This window comes from Triticum urartu, chromosome 2, assembly GCF_003073215.2.
Source record: "Triticum urartu cultivar G1812 chromosome 2, Tu2.1, whole genome shotgun sequence".
NCBI lineage: Eukaryota > Viridiplantae > Streptophyta > Magnoliopsida > Poales > Poaceae > Triticum > Triticum urartu.
Window position 1 is genome coordinate 224,614,506 of NC_053023.1, and position 20,346 is coordinate 224,634,851.

The following is a 20,346-nucleotide window of genomic DNA, read 5'->3' on the forward strand; positions in this document are numbered from 1 at the left end:
TTCTTACAAAACTTCTCATGTTATAGTAGCAACCAATTCACATGTTAAGGTTCAAACAATGAATTCTCTTGAAACTCAACAACCTATCTTCTTAGTCACCAAGCAATTGCAATTCAACTTATTCAATAGAGTTTAAGTAAGAGCTCCACATACTCAACCATCATATAGTCTTCTATGATTGCTAACACTCACCTTCTATACATGAGCAAAACGTTTCAACCGAACACATAGGCAGATAGGGGTGATGTCAACAATATTCACCTCAAGGGTGATGTCAACAATAATAACTCATGCTACCCATGTTCAATTGGACATATGTGCCTAGATCTTTCCCCACCACATGATGCTTACCAAAATAAAAAAATAAAAGGAATAGAGAGGAATACTTTGACTCTTTCCATAAAAGTAAATACTGAAAAGTAAAAGATAGGCCCTTCGCAGAGGGAAGCAGAGATTGCCATGCGCTTATTTTTTTTGTATGCTCAATCCCTTAGTGCAAAAGAACGTCACGTTATATTTCCCCTTGTGATAGCAACCTTTATTATGCAGTCTATCGCTTTTATTGCTTTACCATCACAAGTTCATACAACGCTCAATTTTCTCTTGCACTTTTAGAAGCAATTTTTATTGCCTTATTGCACCGATGACAACTTACTTGAAGGATCTTGCTCAATCCTTAGGTAGGTATGGTGGACTCTTGAAAATAAGATTTGGGTTTAAGGATTTTTGGATGCACAGGCAGTATCTCTACTTGGTGTAGAATTTTTGGCTAGCAAAGATAGGGGCAAGCATGTAACGCCCTCGATGCGGCTATATCTCCCACGTGTCGAAGCATGACTTAGAGGCATAACCGCATTGAAAGCAATGTCGCAAGTGAGGTAATCTTCACGCAACCCATGTAATACATAAGGGAAAGAGATACATAGTTGGCTTAACATGGTGACTTTACTTTGCATGTTTAACAACTCTAAAATTTGGTTTAGGGCAGAACAGTACCAAATCTAATATATGCTCATGAGGATTTTCCAGAATTGTTGTTGTTGTTTCCGGCCTCATTTAAACTTGACTAGATAGTTAGTTTTATTATGCTTCACCTCTTGCCATGTTATTCAACATTTATATTGTTGAGTTCATAAACGAGATCGAACTAAATAACTTGAATGTGGTGTTTCGTCAATATGCAACGGAGTTGCATATTGAGCTCCACTTAAATTGTAGGATTGCTTGTGCACTTTGCCATGCCATGCCTCATTAAACTAGACATGCATCATACTTGGTTGTGCATCATGTCATGTTTATGTGTTGGTTGTTTACTATGTTGTTTGCTTTCTTTCCAGTGTACTTCTTCTCGGCAATCCGGTAACGTTGCGTTTGTGAGGATCCGTTCGTCTACGTCCGTTTGTCTTCTTCATGGACTCGTTCTTCTTCCTTGCGGGATTTCAGGCAAGATGACCATACCCTCGAAATCACTTCTATCTTTGCTTGCTAGATGCTCGCTCTTTTGCTATGCCTATGCTGCGATACCTACCACTTGCTTATCATGCCTCCCATATTGTTAAGCCAAGCCTCTAACCCACCTTGTCCTAGCAAACCGTTGTTTGGCTATGTTACCGCTTCGCTCAGCCCCTCTTATAGCGTTTTTAGTTGCAGGTGAAGATTGGAGTTTGTTCCTTGTTGGAACATGGATATTTTGTTAGGATATCACAATATCTCTTATTTAATTAATGCATCTATATACTTGGTAAAGGGTGGAAGGCTCGGCCTTATGCCTGGTGTTTTGTTCCACTCTTGCCGCCCTATTTCCCGTCATATCGGTGTTATGTTCCTGGATTTTGCGTTCCTTACACGGTTGGGTTATAATGGGAACCCCTTGACAGTTCGCTTTGAATAAAACTCCTCCAGCAAGGCCCAACCTTGGTTTTACCATTCGCCACCTAGCCTCTTTTTCCCTTGGGTTAGGCCAGCCCAAGGGTCATCTTTATTTTTACCCCCCCAGGCCAGTGCTTGTCTAAGTGTTGGTCCAAAATGGGCAGCCTGCGGGGCCACCTCGGGGAAACATGAGGGCTGGTTTTACTCGTAGCTTGACCTATCCGGTGTTACCCTGAGAACGAGATATGTGCAGCTCCCATCAGGATGTCGGCGCATCGGGCGGCTTTGCTGGACTTGTTTTACCATTGTCGAGGATGTCTTGTAACTGGGATGCCGAGTCTGATCGGATTGTCTTGGGAGAAGAAATATCCTTCGTTGACCGTGAGAGATTGTGATGGGCTAAGTTGGGACACCCCTGCAGGGATTTGAACTTTCGAAAGTCGTGCCCGCGGTTATGGGCAGATGGGAATTTGTTAATGTCCGGCTGTAGAAGACTTGAACTTAACTTAATTAAAATGCACCAACCGCGTGTGTAACCGTGATGGTCTCTTCTCGGTGGAGTCCGGGAAGTGAACACAGTGTTGGAGTAATGTTTGACGTAGGTTGTCCTAGGATCACTTCTTGATCATAGTTGTTCGATCGTGCTTTTGCCTTCTCTTGTCGCTCTCTTTTGCGAACAGGTTAGCCACCATATATGCTAGTCGCTTGCTGCAGCTCCACATCATACCTTTACCTTACCCATAAGCTTAAATAGTCTTGATCGCGAGGGTGTCAGATTGCTGAGTCCCGTGACTCACAGATTACTTCCAAAACTAGTTTGCAGGTGTCGATGATACTGTGCAGGTGACGCAACCGAGCTCAAGGAGGAGCTCATTGGAGTTCGTGTTTGTTATGATGTTTCCGTGTTTCAGTTGATCAGTAGTGGAGCCCAGTTGGGACGATCAGGGATCTGTGTAGCATTTGGGGTAGTCTTCTTTCATTTTGGTTCCGTAGTCGGACCTTGATTGTATCTTGATGATGTAATGCTTTATTCATGTATTGTGTGAAGTGGCGACTGTAAGCCAACTATGTATCTCTTTCCCTTATGTATTACATGGGTTGTGTGAAGATTACCTCACTTGCGACATTGCTTTCAATGCGGTTATGCCTCTAAGTCGTGCTTCGACACGTGGGAGATATAGCCGCATCGAGGGCGTTACAAAGCACCACATGTTGAAGGATCTATGACAATATAACTTCTATGGGAATATGAACAAACATAAAGCATTACGTTGTCTTCCATGTCCAACGTCAACAATTTGGGCATATAATATTTTGATGGGGGCTCACAATCACAAAAGATTTCCAGGATAGTATATTTATATGTGAAGGTTCTCTTCCTTATACTAATTATTCGTGAATTGCTTTCATGATTGTCAAGCCTCAAAAGATTTTACTTTCTAAACCCAATGTGAAGCTACCACTAGGCATGATATGATTTCAAATTCATGACATTCAATTTATTCAACAATTTACTTATAGGATATAAGTTAAGCACAAGAGTAAATGACATAGAAAAGAGCTTCGTTGACGGGATGTGAATGCCGCTTGCTTAGCCTTTCTGGCAACTATTTGAGGACTCTATTTTATTTAAAAAACTTTCAGATCAAAGTACCTTATTAAAACAACAAGAAAAATGAAAATAAAATGACATTCTAAGAATAGCACAACTCATGTGAAGAAGCAAAAACTTAGGCTCAACCGATACTAACCGATAATTGTTGAAGAAGAAAGGTGGGATGCCTACCGGGGCATCCCCAAGCTTAGATGCTTGAGACTTCTTGAAATATTATCTTGGTATGCCTTGGACATCCCCAAGATTGAGTTTTTGTGTCTCCTTAATTCTTCTCATATCATGGTTTTCCTAAATCTCAAAAGCTTCATCCACACAAAACTCAACAAGAACTCGTGAGATAAGTTAGTATAAACCAATGCAAAAACCTTATCATTCTCTAATGTAGCAAATCACTAAAATTATTATTCAACATTGCATACTAAATGCCTCTGCATATTTAATACTCCTATCGGCAAATAGGATCATTAAACAAGCAAACATATGCAAACAATGCAAACATAACAGCAATCTGCCAAAACAGTACAGTCTATAAAGAATGCAAGAGTATCAATACTTATTCAACTCCAAACATTATGAAACTTTACCATACTGTAGAAAATTTATCAGAGCTCATCTGCAAAAAGTTTCAACATTTTATCACATTCTGACTTTCGTAGGGAATTTTTGCAACAGCGGTAAACTTTTTGTTTTCAAACAGCAACAATTATACTTGCAAAATAAACATGGCAAAGGCTATAATTGCCACTTTTATTGAAATAAAAGATGCAAAACATTATTCTAAATAACAGCAAGCAAAGCCTAATAAAATAAATTGACACTCCAAGCAAAACACATATCATGTGACGAATGAAAACATAGCTCCAAGTGAGGTTACCGATAATGTTGGAGACGAAAGAGAGGATGCCTTCTAGGGCATCCCCAAGCTTAGTTGCTTGGATCTTCCTTGAATATTTCCTTGGTGGTGCATTGGGCATCCCCAAGCTTAGGTTCTTGTCACTCCTTATTCTCCTCATATCGATATCTCACCCAAAACTTGAAAACTTCAACCACACAAAACTTAATGGAAATTTGTGAGACAGGTTAGTATGATAAAGAGCAAACCATTCCACTTTTGGTACTGCCAAAGACAAGATTCATAATTGTTCTCACACAATGCCTACTGTATCATATCATTTCTACAATTTCTATTGAGCAATATTGTAACATCCCAAATTTTCAATTTGGAATGTAATACATAGGACATCATATTGCATAACATATTTTATTGCATTTTGCTTTGTGATCCTCAAAATTCTAAGCAACTCAAGGACCCACGGAGAGAGTTGGGGATTTCACTGTTTTCATATTTGAATTTTCTCGAATATCAAAAAAAAGGATCATTTTGATTTTATTATTATTTTCTCTCCAAAAATGTTTCAAATTAAAATATATGAGAGGAGATAATATGAATTCTCCAAAATAAATGAGATATTGGAGGAAAAATGTTAAAATCAAATAAATATTTTTTTTCGAATTTTATTACTGTTTTATTTGAATTAGAAAAATATGCATTTTACAAATTTGCATTTTTAGGACAAGAAAATGTTCACTTTGTTCTAAATATTCTATTTAGACGGCGAAAATTCATTTTGGCATTTTTAGATATTTATTTTATTTTTAGGATTTTTCCGACGGAATCTATTTTTTTATAAAAAAGTCAACCGACCTAAACGGGCCATTACCGACCCGGACTCCTGCAGGGCAGGCTTTATAAGCCGACCGCCCGAGGCCCCCAGCCCACGAAGCCGCCCCGCCCCAAAACCCTAACCCTAGCGCGCGTGCACCGCCACCCGCGCCCTCGCCGCCGGCGTCGCCACAAGCTTCATTCGTTAGTCTTTTCTTTTTATTTTATTTTTGGCCGGGGACCTATCCGCGATTATTTTTATTGCTGATTAGCCCCTGATTTTCAAACGCTCGCCGTTTCTTAACCGTTTGTCCAAATCCAGTGAAACCAACGCCAAAATCTTCGTCTCGAAATCCTCTTTATGTTGATCAACTTGAACAAGGTTTTGACAATTTAAAATTTGGTTTCAAGCAGATTTGTTTTTGAAGTTCTTTTGACCGTAGTTTTAGTTCTGTAGCTCCGATTCGATTGATTCTTTTTGCAAATTGAACCTCTTCAGTTGAACTTTACATTTGGATCTTCTTATTTGAAGTTTTTCCTTGCATCTTTGCTTGAGTGCTTATGTATGCTATTGTTTGTTTGCGCTAGAATTCCCGGAGTTCGCAGCATGCTACTACGAGTCACTAGGTTTTGCGGATCATTAGCAAGGCAAGTAACACTTTGATCAAACCCATTTACCCGGTTTTTATGCATTAGTTTCAACCCTCAAACATTGCATGAGTAGGATCTCTTAACTTGTGAGTTTGGGAAGTACATGATGAGGTGAACCAATTACCCTTTTTATTGTCAAACCCTGGGAGTTACTTCTACGTTATGCTGCTTATTGCCATGCTATGCTCGTAGACGTGGATTGGGTTTGAGTGTATCCATGATGGATGTGAGATTATTAATTAACAGTTTACTTAAGGTGGCTACTTAAACACACATCTGGGTGGATTGGTTGCGGGCACCTGGGGATATACCAGTGCTGTCCTTTTTGGTTCGCCACCCAGGCTCAAAGGGATCATAAGATTATTCATGCTAGAAACTCCCGCATGCAGCCACATGCCATTATGGGCTCTAGCAAAGTTGAGTAAGTTGTGGGAAACCTTTCCATGATGGGCTAGCAGATGTAGGGGATTGTAGGTGTACCAGCCTATCTATCGGTTAAGGGGACCTCTTCGGAAAGACTGTGTCTCGGTCATCCGTTTCTCAAACACCATGCAGTGCGAGAAATACAACGGAGGAGATCGAGTCTTGTGGGTAAAAGTGCTCAAACCTCTGCAGAGTGTACAAACTAATCATGATTAGCCGTGTCCCCAGTTCTGGACATCTTGAGTATCTGGTTCTTGGATTATCATGTGGATCTCATCACTCTAAATTAATTTGTTGGGATGTTAATTACTTTTAATTGGGATTGAGATGGGGATTTACCATTCTCAATGTTTTTCAACTACCATGATAGTTAAATAAAATATATTCCTTTGTTGTAGGGAAGAATTGGCTTTTCGCAAAAACTTTATAACCATAGAGCCTCCACCAGCCATATATGCATGTAGTGATAGCATTTACTTGTTCATTGCTCTACTGTGTTATCTTGCCAGCATATTCCATGTGCTGACCCGTTTTGGGCTGCAACATATCATGTTGCAGACTTTTTAGACGAAGAGTAAGGTGCGCTAGGTCGTTTGTCATGCACTCAGCTATGCCATTGGAGTTGATGGACTCACTTTATCTTCCAAGCCTTCCGATGTTATCTTACTTCGATGGCCTTAAGCCATACTTATTGTAATAAGTTCTCTTTTGAGACATTCGATGTAATAAGTGTGTGATTGCTACCCTGTTATAAATCCTTCAAGTATTGTGTGTGTCAGCATTACCGACCCAGGGATGACACTTATGCACAGAGATTTGACCATTTGAGGTTGGGTCGCTACAAGATGGTATCAGAGCACACGCTGAATGTAGGACACGACCACTAAGATGAGCCATAGGTCACTCTTCTCTACTCATTTCTGACTCCCCTCCATTTTCAACTCTATAGGATGGAGGACACAAGGAATAAGTTTACACAGCCGGATGAAGACACACCTATTGGACGACACTTGAAGGAAGTCACTAGGTACCTAAACATTGGAATACCAAGCTTCACGGGACCTACACCGCCACATTACCAGAAGATGAGAGTTGGATGATTCGAGTTCAAGTTCCCGGAAGGACATTCACGCCAATAACTGAGCCCATAGAGTTTTCCTTTGATGCACAAACCTGGAGTCTAGGCAAGAGCATGGCAGCCCACATTGCCATAGGACGCATGGGCGAAGTTTATCACAAGGATCTTAAGGATACTATCTACCAGATATGTGGGCGCCGAGATGAGCAATGGGAGATGATGAGCACCAGGAAGGACAGGTCAATTGCAGCCTTCATCCAGGAGTTAAATCATCACATTCGTCGCTAGGAGAACCAGATGTGCGCAAGCATGATAGATCTGAAGAAGTTGATGACTAGGAACATGGAATTGGAAGAGGAACTCAAGTCTACATGTGATAGATATGAGGAGGAAATCATCATACTAGTGGAGAAGAATGACGATCTGACAAGGAAGCTAGGGGTATTCATGGGAGACCCTACGCCAAGAGGAGATGATGACCACCCCAAGGACTACATCATCATCGACAACACTGACTCCGACCCCAGTGATGATGATTATGAAGACGAAGCTGGAGCAGATATAATGGAATCTTTTACCGATCAAAATTTCTAGTAGACCACCATATTATTAGTAGTATTTCCCCATGTATATAGTAGTAGTCTGAGCACTGTAATGATAGTTAGATCGATTGTATGCCCTTGCTTGATATTGTTTTGGAGTGATATTGATTGTATTTGTCTCATGTGCATATGGGTAGTGCTTCCTCATTAGACCTCATTCTATTCTAATCTCTCCCCTGTAAAACCCACCATATGCCTCCGAGACGTGACCCCGGATTTGCCTTCCCACCGGAGCTCACTCAGTTGATCCAACAGCAGAATACACTGATGTAGTTGCTAGTTCAAAATGAAGGCAACAACAACAATAATAACAACAACCCACCGCCACCACCTCCAGTTGAAAACTTAGCCCGTTTTCTGAGGTTACAACCGTCAGTGTTTTCCAGTAGCACCGATCCCATAGTTGCGGATGACTGGCTACGCCGGATTGGAAGGGAGTTAACCACTACAGGTTGCACAGATGCTGAGAAGGTGCATTTTGCCGCACACCAATTGGATGGACCTGCAGCCTCATGGTGGGAGAATTACACAACCACCTTCCCCATAGCCAATGTTACTTGGGAGCAGTTTTAGCAAGCATTCCGCACTGCTCATGTCTCAACTGGGGCTATGAGCATGAAGAAGCTTGAGTTTCGCAACTTACGCCAGGGAAACCGTACTGCAGGGCAGTACATGGAGGAGTTTATCAAGCTAGCTCGTTATGCCCCAGATGACGTGGCCACCGATGCCGCGAAACAGGAGAAGCTTATGGAAGAGCTGAATGATGAGATGAGTATGCAGTTGATGGTGGCAACATTCAACAACTACCAGGAGTTGATAGATAAGGCTCTTATGATTGAAGGGAAGCAGCAGCAGATTGAGAGCCGCAAAAGGAAGTATGGACAAGGGAAATACAATTCAGGAGCTCAGCAGAAACCCCGTTTCACCTCGAACTCGGGAGGATTTACCCATAACCACTGAGGCCACACTCACAATGGAGGAATTTCGCATAACCACAATGGCCCTAGGAATGGAAATGGGAGTGGAGCAAGCAGTCAGAACCGCTCTAACCCAAGCACACCCGCCAAGAAGGACCAAAGCCATGTTACTTGTTTCAAGTGCGGGAAGACTGGACACTATGCCAATGAGTGCCCTGGACTCAAGAATGGAAATGGCAATGGAAGCTCTGGAAAGAAGCCCAACCCTTTCAACAAGGGACAAGTGAACCACGCGAACGTGGAGGAGGTTGAGGAGCAGCCAGATGCAGTTATCTATAAGTTTTTGGTTAAGTCATTTACTGCAATAGTTCTTTTTGATACTGGTGCATCGCATTCATACATATCAAGGGGATTCGTGGATAAGTATAAGTTGCCCACCAAAGTTCTTAAGACACCTATGTTAGTAAGCTCACCCGGAGTGGAGTATATGGCAAGCAGTGGATGTTTTCAGATGCCATTGACCATAGGTAGGCATGTTTTTCCCTCAGACATAATAATTTTGGAATCACAAGGATTGGATGTGATACCTGGTATGGATTGGCTATCAAAGTATGGAGGAAACATTGATTGTGCCAGTAGGTCAATTCTAGTCACCACACCGGAGGGAAAAAGGATTAAGTATGTATACAGGCATACTCCTAAGAGTACTCATGTAAATTCCCTCATGGGAGTTATTCAGGAAGAAGTGCATGTAGTGAAGGATTACCCGGATGTATTTCCAGAGGAACTACCAGGCATGCCCCCGGATCGAGACTTTGAGTTTTTGATAGAGTTATTGCCAGGCACCGGACCAATATCAAAGAGACCATACAGGATGCCCGCAAATGATCTGGAGGAGATTAAGAAATAGATTAAGGAGTTATTGGAGAAAGGTTACATTCGACGAAGTTCGTCACCATGGGGAGCCCCAGTGCTCTTGGTTGAGAAGAAGGATAAATATCTGAGAATGGTTGTTGATTATCGTGCATTGAATGAAGTGACGATCAAGAACAAGTACCCACTTCCGATGATCAATGATTTGTTTGACCAGCTGCAAGGAGCTAAAGCATTTTCCAAGATCGATTTACGATCAGGGTACCACCAGCTGAAGATTCGAGAACATGATATACCTAAGACAGCATTCACCACAAGGTACGGGCTATATGAGTACACGGTTATGCCATTTGGATTGACAAATGCCCCGGACTATTTCATGAGTATGATGAACAAGGTGTTTATGGAGTTCTTGGATAAGTTTTTTGTGGTGTTCATTGATGACATTTTGGTATACTCGAAGAATGAAGAAGAGCATAAGGAGCATTTGCGTTTAGTTCTCGAGAAGCTCAGGGAACATCAGTTATACGCCAAGTTCAGCAAATGTGAGTTTTGGTTGAAGAAAGTTCGATTCCTTGGACATGTTATATCAGGAGAAGGTATAGCAGTAGACCCTACTAAGGTTCAGTCATTCACTGAGTGGTTGGCACCCACCTCAGTTGGAGAGATCTGCAGTTTTCTAGGACTCGCGGGATATTATCGGGGATTCATTGAGAATTTCTCTAAGATTGCAAAGCCCATGATAGAGTTGTTGAATAAGGACACCAAGTTTAAATGGATAGATGAATGTGAGGCAAGTTTTCAAGAGTTGAAGAAATGATTGACTACAGCCCCAGTGCTGATTCTGCCAGATATACGTAAGGATTTCCAAGTGTATTGCGACGCGTCTCGTTTAGGACTTGGAGGCGTGCTTATGCAAGACGGAAGAGTTGTTTCATATGCCTCACGACAGCCTCAACCGCATGAATTGAATTATGCCACGCATGATTTGGAGTTAGCAGCCATAGTGCATGCACTCAAAACCTGGAGACATTTTCTTATTGGAAACCATTGTGATGTGTACACAGATCATACGAGTTTGAAGTACATTTTCACGTAGAAGGAGATGAATCTCAGGCAAAGGATATGGTTGGAGCTCATAAAGGATTACGATATGAAGTTGCACTATCATCCAGGGAAGGCCAATGTCGTAGCAGACGCTTTGAGCCAGAAGAGTTACGCCAATACCCTATTAAGTGGAGGATTGCCAACGGAGTTAGCTGAAGATCTCAGGGAGCTACGTTTGGAGATAGTCCCTAGAGGTTTTGTTGCAGCATTGGAAGTTCAGTCGACATTATTGGGAAAAATTCGAGAAGCTCAGAAGGTTGATAAGGAAATTGCTGAGATAAAGGAGAAGATGAGCAAAGGAAAGGCCAAAGGTTTTCGTGAGGACGAGCACAACACCTTGTGGTTTGAGGAACGTATATATGTGCCCAATAATGTAGAGATTAGGAAGTTAATACTCCAGGAAGCTCATGACTCGCCATACTCGATACACCCTGGGAACACCAAGATGTATTTGGATTTAAAGGAGCGTTTCTGGTGGACTGGTATGAAGAAGGATATTTCCGAGTATGTAGCTGTATGTGATGTATGTCAGAGAGTGAAGGAAGAACATCAGAAGCCAGCAGGATTACCGCAGCCTATGCCGATACCCGAGTGGAAGTGGGATAAGCTTGGCATAGATTTTATCACCGGATTACCCAGGACCCAATCGGGATATGATTCTATTTGGGCAGTAGTGGATCACTTGACCAAAGTGGCTCACTTTATCCCAGTGAAAACCACCTATACCAGTGCGAAGTTGGCCAAGATATACATGACCAGGATCGTATGTCTGCATGGTGTTTCGAAGACTATTGTATCAGATAGAGGAACACATTTTAGTTCAAAGTTTTGGCACCAGCTGCACCAGACTTTGGGCACCAGGCTAGAGTTCAGTACAACTTTTCATCCGCAAACAGATGGACAGACCAAGAGAGTCAATCAGATTCTGGAGGACATGTTGAGAGCTTGTGCGCTCGATTATGGATCTAGTTGGGATGATAATTTGCCCTACGCAGAGTTTTCATACAACAACAGTTACCAAGCCAGTTTGAAGATGGCACCCTTCGAAGCTTTGTATGGAAGGAGGTGCAGAACGCCGTTGATGTGGGATGAAGTTGGAGACCATTAGTTGTTTGGACCATATTTGATCAAAGAGTCAGAAGAGAAGGTTAAGTTGATTCGAGACAGACTGAAGGTAGCTCAGTCCAGACAGAAGAGCTACGCAGACTTGAAACACAAGGAGGTAGTCTATGAAATTGGAGACAGAGCATATCTTCGTGTGTCACCTCTGCGAGGAGTTAAACATTTTGGAGTTAAGGGAAAGTTAGCCCCGAGATTTGTAGGACCATACCGAGTTTTGGAACGTATGGGAGAAGTGGCCTACAAGTTGGAGTTACCCGAAGGACTGTCAGGAGTTCATGATGTGTTTCACGTTTCCCAGTTGAAGAAGTGCCATGCTGAGATGGCCGACATTCCTCTGAGAGATACAGTGCCCCTGGAAGCAATTCAGTTGGATAGTGATCTGACCTATGAGGAGAAACCTGTCCACATTCTCGAGTTTGCCAGCCGAGTTACACGCAGTAAGGTTATCAAGTTTTGCAAAGTTCAGTGGAGCCACCATACCGAGGATGAAGCCACCTGGCAACGAGAGGGTGATCTATGGAAAGACCACCCACACCTATTTTCTAGCCAACCCGAATCTCGAGGGCGAGATTCATCTTAAGGGGGGTAGGTTTGTAACATCCCAAATTTTCAATTTGGAATGTTATACATAGGACATCATATTGCATAACATATTTTATTGCATTTTGGTTTGCGATCCTCGAAATTCTAAGCAACTCAAGGACCCATAGAGAGAGTTGGGGATTTCACTGTTTTCATATTTGAATTTTCTCGAATATCGAAAACAAGGATCATTTTGATTTTATTATTTTTTTCTCTCCAAAAATATTTCAAATTAAAATATATGAGAGGAGATAATATGACTTCTCCAAAATAAATGAGATATTGGAGGAAAAATGTTAAAATTAAATAAATAAAATTTTCGGATTTTATTGCTATTTTATTCGAATTAGAAAAATATGCATTTTTCAAAATTGCATTTTAGGCCAAGAAAATGTTCACTTTGTTCTAAATATTCTATTTAGACGGTGAAAATTTGTTTTGGCATTTTTTGATTTTTATTTTACTTTTTAGGATTTTTCCAGCGGAATTTGTTTTCTTTAAGTCAACCGACCTAAACGGGCCGTGACCGACCTGGACTCCTGCCGGGCAGGCTTTATAAGCCGACCGCCCGAGGCCCCTAGCACAACAAGCCGCCCTGCCCCGAAACCCTAACCCTAGCGCGCATGCACCGCCGCCGCGTCGCCCGCAACGCTCGTCGCCGCCGCTCGACGTTGCCGCCGCTCGCCGGACCCGCCGTTGTTTTTTTCGGTTTAGGTAAAAACCGTTCGTTTTTTAAAACCCTAGATGCATTTTTTTATTTTTATCGGTTCGGTTTTCGACAGTTTATTTATTTAGCGGATGTCCGTCCGTTCCAACGAACGCTATTCACCGGTTAGGTTCAGACAGCCAATGTTCGTTCATTAGTGTTTCATTTTTATTTTATTTTTGGCGAGGGACCTATCCGCGATTATTTTTATCACAGATTAGCCCCTGATCTTCAAACACTCACCGTTTCTTAACCGTTTGTCCAAATCCAGTGAAACCAACGCCAAAATCTTCGTCTCAAAACCCTCTTTCTGTTTAATCAACTTGAACAGGATTTTGACAATTTAAAATTTGGTTTCAAGCAGATTTGTTTTCGAAGTTCTTTTGACCGTAGTTTCAGTTCCGTAGCTCCAATTCGATTGATTCTTTTTGCAAATCGAACCTCTTCAGTTTAACTTTCCGTTTGGATCTTCTTATTTGAAGTTTTTCCCTTGCATCTTTGCTTGAGTGCTTATGTATGCTATTGTTTGTTTGCGCTAGAATTCCCGGAGTGCGCAGCATGCTACTACGAGTCACTAGGTTTTGCGGATCATCAGCAAGGCAAGTAACACTTTGATCATATCCCTTTACCCTTTTTTATGCATTAGTTTCAACCCTCAAACATTGCATGAGTAGGATCTCTTAACTTGTGGGTTTGGGAAGTAGATGATGAGGTAGAACCTATTACCCTTTTTATTATCAAACCCTGGGAGTTACTTCTACGTTATGCTGCTTATTGCCATGCTATGCTCGTAGACGTGGATTGAGTTTGAGTGTATCCATGACAGATGTGAGATTGTTAATTAAGGGTTTACTTAAGGTGGCTACTTAGACACACATCTGGGTGGATTGGTTGCGGGCACCTGGGGATATACTAGTGCTGTCCTTTTTGGTTTGCCACCCAGGCTCAAAGGGATCATAAGATTATTCATGCTGAAAACTACTACGTCTTGAGCACTACGTTGGTTTTCCCTTGAAGAGGAAAGGGTGATGTAGCAAAGTAGCGTAAGTATTTCCCTCAGTTTTTGAGAACCAAGGTATCAATCCAGTAGGAGGCCACACGCAAGTCCCTCGTACCTACACGAACAAATAAGAACCTCGCAACCAACGCGATAAAGGGGTTGTCAATCCCTTCACGATCACTTACGAGAGTGAGATCTGATAGAGATAATAATGATAAGATAAATATTTTTAGTATTTTTATGATATAGATTGAAAGTAAAGATTGCAAAGTAAAAATAGATTGGAGACTTATATGATGGAAAATAGACCCCGGGGCCATAGGTTTCACTAGTGGCTTCTCTCAAGATAGCATAAGTATTACGGTGGGTGAACGAATTGCTGTCGAGAAATGGATGGAAAAGCGAATAATTGTGAGAATATCTATGCATGATCATGTATATAGGCATCACGTCCGTGATAAGTAGACCGACTCCTGCCTGCATCTACTACTATTACTCCACACATTAACCGCTATCCAGCATGCATCTAGAGTATTAAGTTCATAAGGACAGAGTAACGCCTTAGGTAAGATGACATGATGTAGAGGGATAAACTCAAGCAATATGATATAAAACCCATCATTTTATCCTCGATGGCAACAATACAATACGTGTCATTTCCCTTTCTGTCACCAGGATCGAGCACCGCAAGATTGAACCCAAAGCTAAGCACTTCTCCCATTGCAAGAAAGATCAATCTAGTAGGCCAAACCAAACTGATAATTCGAAGAGACTTGCAAAGATAACCAATCATGCATAAAAAATTTCAGAGAAGAATCAAATATTGTTCATAGATAGACTTGATCATAAACCCACAATTCATCGGATCTCAACAAACACACCGCAAAAAGAGTTACATCGAATAGATCTCCAAGAAGATCAAGGAGAACTTTGTATTGAGATACAAAGAGAGAGAAGAAGACATCTAGCTACTAACTATGGACCCGAAGGTCTGAAGTAAACTACTCGCACATCACCGGAAGGGCCATGGAGTTGATGTAGAGGCCCTCCGTGATCAATGCCCCCTCCGGTGGAGCTCTGGAAAAGGCCCCAAGATGGGATCTCTTGGGTACAAAAGGTTGCGGCGGTGGAAATAGGGTTTCGTGGTGCTCGTGGATGTTTTCGGGGTATGTGAACATATATAGGAGGAAGAAGTAGGTCCGTTGAGCCACGAGGGGGAGGGCGCGTCCAGGGGTAGGCGCGCCCCCTACCTCATGGACACCTCGTCCGTTTCTTGACGTCCACTCCAAGTCCTCTAGATCACGTTTGTTCCAAAAATCACGCTCCCGAAGGGTTCATTCCGGTTGGACTCCGTTTGATATTCCTTTTCTGCGAAACACTAAAATAGGCAAAAAACAACAATTTGCACTGGGCGTTGGGTTAATAGGTTAGTCCCAAAAATAATATAAAAGTGTAAAATAAAGCCCATTAACATCCAAAACAGATAATATAATAGCATGGAACAATAAAAAATTATAGATACGTTGGAGACGTATCAAGCATCCCCAAGCTTAATTCCTGCTTGTCCTCGAGTAGGTAAATGATAAAAACAGAATTTTTGATGTGGAATGCTTTCTAGCATGTTCTTCAATGTATTTTTCTCTATTGTGGCATGAATGGTCAGATCCAAAAGATTCAAGATAAAAGTTTATTGTTGACATAAAAATAGTAATACTCCAAGTATGCTAATCAAGCAATTATGTCTTATCAAAATATCATAGCCAAAGAAAACTTATCCCTACAAAGTCATATAGTTTGGCCATGCTTCATTTTCGTCACACAAAATGCTCCCCTCATGCACAACCCCGATGACAAGCCAAGCGTGTTTCATACTTAGCCTTTTCGAACTCTTTCAACTTTTACGCAATATATGAGCGCGAGCCATGGACATAGCACTATGGGTGGAATAGAATATGATGATTGAGGTTGTGTGAGAAGACAAAAAGGGATAAAGTCTCACATTGACGTGGCTAATCAATTGGCTATGGAGATGCCCACCGATTGATGTCAATGAAAGGAGTAGGGATTGCCATGCAACAGATGCACTAGAGCTATAAATATATTAAAGCTCATCAAAGAAACTAAGTGGGTGTGCATCCAACTTGCTTGCTCATGAAGACCTAGGGCATTTGAGGAAGCCCATCATTGGAATATACAAGCTAAGTTCTATAATGAAAAATTTCCACTACTATATGAAAGTGATAAAATAAGAGACACTCTATCAAGAAGACCATGGTGCTACTTTGAAGCACAATTGTGGAAAAAGGATAGTAACATTGTCCCTTCTCTCTTTTTCTCTCATTTTTTTGGGCCTTCTTTTTTTATATATATGGCCTCTTTTTTTTGTCCGGAGCCTCATCCCGACTTGTGGGGGAATCATAGTCTCCATCATCCTTTCCTCACATGGGACAATGCTCTAATGATGATCATCACACTTTTATTTACTTACAACTCAAGAATTACAACTCGATACTTAGAACAAAATATGAATCTATGTGAATGCCTCCGGCGGTGTACCGGGATTGCGATGAATCAAGAGTGACATCTATGAAAAATTTGAGCATGGTGGCTTTCCCACAAATACGATGTCAACTACATGATCATGCAAAGCAATATGACAATGATGATGCATGTCATAATAAATGGAATGGTGGAAAGTTGCATGGCAATGTATCTTGAAATGGCTATGGAAATGCCATAATAGGTAGGTATGGCGGCTGTTTTGAGGAAGATATAAGGAGGCTTATGTGTGATAGAGCGTATCATATCACGGGGTTTGGATGCACCGGTGAAGTTTGCACCAACTCTCAAGGTGAGAAAGGGCAATGCACGGTACCGAAGAGGCTAGAAATCATGGAAGGGTGAGAGTGCGTATAATCCATGGACACAACATTAGTCATAAAGAACTCACATACTTATTGCAAAAATCTACAAGTCATCAAAACCAAGCACTACGCGCATGCTCCTAGGGGGATAGATTGGTAGGAAAAGACCATCGCTTGTCACCGACCGCCACTCATAAGGAAAGCAATCAAAGAACACCCCATGCTTCAAATTTGTCACACAACGTTTACCAGACGTGCATGCTACGGGACTTGCCAACTTCAACACAAGTATTCATCAATTTCACAATTACTCAACTAGCACACCTCTAATGTTACCACCTTTATATCTCAAAACAATCTATCAAGCATCCAACTTCTCTTAGCATTTAAAATTTATAACCAAAGTGAATTACCATGCTGTTCTAAAGGACTCTCAAAATGATATAAGTGAAGCATGAGAGATCAATTATTTCTATAAAATAGAACCACCGCCGTGATCTAAAAGATATAAGCGAAGCACTAGAGCAAAAATTATCCAACTCAAAAGATATAAGTGAAGCACATAAGTATTCTAATAAATTCCAATTCATGTGTGTCTCTCCCAAAAGGTGTGTACAACAAGAATGATTGTGTTAAACTAAAAAGTAGAGACTCAAATCAGACAAGACGCTCCATGCAAAACACATATCATGTGGCAAATAAAAATATAGCTCCAAGTAAAGTTACTGATGGATGAAGATGAAAGAGGGATGCCTTCCTGGGTATCCCCAAGCTTAGGCTTTTGGTTGTCCTTGGATTTTACCTTGGGGTGCCTTGGGCATCCCAAAGCTTAGTCTCTTGCCACTCCTTGTTCCATAATCCATCAAATCTTTAGCCCAAACTTGAAAACTTCACAACACAAAACTTAAAAGAAATCTCGTGAGCTCCGTTAGTAAAAGAAAACAACCACCACTTCAAGGAACTGTAATGAACTCATTCTTTATTTATATTGGTGTTAAAACTACTGTATTCCAACTTTTCTATGGTTTATAAACTCTATTACTAGCCATAGATTCATCAAAATAAGCAAACAACACACGAAAAACAGAATCTGTCAAAAACAGAACAGTCTGTAGTAATCTGTAGGTTTCAAATACTTATGAAACCCCAAAAATTCTAAAATAAATTTCTTGACGTGAGGAATTTACTTATTAATCATCTTCAAAAAGAATTAACTAAATAGCACTCTCCAATAAAACATGGCAGCAATTATCGTGAGCGCTAAAGTTTCTGTTTTTTACAGCAAGATCGCAACGACTTTTCCCAAGTCTTCCCAAAGGTTCTACTTGGCACAAACACTAATTAAAAGCATAAAACCACATCTAAACAGAGTCTAGATGAATTATTTATTACTAAACAGAATCAAAAAGCAATAAACAAAAATAAAAATTGGGTTGCCTCCCAACAAGTGCTATCGTTTAACGCCCCTAGCTAGGCATAAAAGCAAGGATAGATCTAGGTATTATGACCTTTGGTATGCAATCCATAAATGGCTCTCATAATAGATTCATAAGGTAATTTAATTTTCTTTCTAGTAAAGTGTTCCATGCCCTTCCTTAACGGAAATTGGAATCTAATATTCCCTTCCTTCATATCAATAATTGCACCAATCGTTCTAAGGAAAGGTCTACCAAGAGTAATAGGACATGTAGGATTGCAATATATATCAAGGACAATGAAATCTACAGGCACATAATTACTATTTTCAACAATAAGAACACCATTAATTCTTCCTATAGGTTTCTTAATGGTGGAATCCGGAAGATGCAAGTTTAAAGAACAATCATCAAATTCACGGAAACCTAGCAAATCACACAAAGTTTTAGGAATCGTGGAAACACTAGCACCCAAATCACATAAAGCATAGCATTCATTATATTTAATCTTAATTTTAATAGTAGGTTCCCACTCATCATGAAGTTTTCTAGGGATAGAAACTTCCAATTGAAGCTTTTCTTCATAAGATTGCATTAAAGCATCACCGATATGTTTAGTAAAAGCTTTATTTTGACTATAAACATGCAGAGAATTTAGCACGGATTACAAAAAGGAAATACAATCTATTAAATAACAATTATCATAATTAAATTCCTTGAAATCCAAGATAGTGGGTTCATTGCTATTTAAAGTTTTGACCTCTCCAATCCCACTTTTATCAATTTTTGCAACAAGATCTAAAAACTCCGAATCATTGGGACGCCTTCTAACTAAAGTTGACTCATCTCCAGTCCCATCATTATCAAGATTCATATTGCAAAACAAATATTTAATAAGGGACACATCAATAATTTTTAGATCTTCATCTTTATTATCATGGAAACTAGAAGAACACGCATTTATGAAGCAATATTTTTTAGCACGCATCCTAGCGGTTCTTTCTTTGCACTCATCAATGGAAATTCTCATAGCTTTGAGAGACTGATTGATATCATGCTTAGGTGTAATGGATCTAAGTTTCAAAGAATCAACATCAAGAGAAATTCTATCCACGTTCCTAGCCAACTCATCAATCTTAGACAATTTTTCTTCAATCGAAGCATTGGAACTCTTTTGCGAATTATTCTTTAATATTAGATTCAAAATCAGAGGGCATCTTATTAAAATTTCCATAAGAATTGTTTTAGGAATTTCCATAATTATTAGAGGAATTACTAGGAAATGGCCTAGGATTAAAATTACCTTTATATGCGTTATTACCAAAATTGTTCCTACCAACAAAATTCACATCCATAGATTCATTATTATTCTCAATCAAAGTAGATAAAGGCATATCATTAGGCTAAGAAGAAACACTTTTATTAGCAAACAATTTCATAAGTTCATCCATCTTTCCACTCAAAACATTGATTTCTTCTATAGCATGCACCTTTTTATTAGTAGATCTTTCAGTATGCCATTTAGAATAATTAACCATAATATTATCTAGGAGTTTAGTAGCTTCTCCTAAAGTGATTTCCATAAAAGTGCCTCCCGTGGACGAATCTAAAAGATTTCTAGAAGCAAAGTTAAATCTGGCATAATTTTTTTGTATAATCATCCAAAGATTCAAACCATGTGTAGGGCAATTGCGTATCATTAATTTCATCCTCACTCAAGCTTGTGCAACATGTTCATGATCAAGTTGCTTAAAATTCATAATATCGTTTCTAAGAGTGATGATCTTAGCGGGAGGAAAATACTTAGAGATAAAAGCATCTTTGCACTTATTCCATGAATCAATACTATTTTTAGGCAA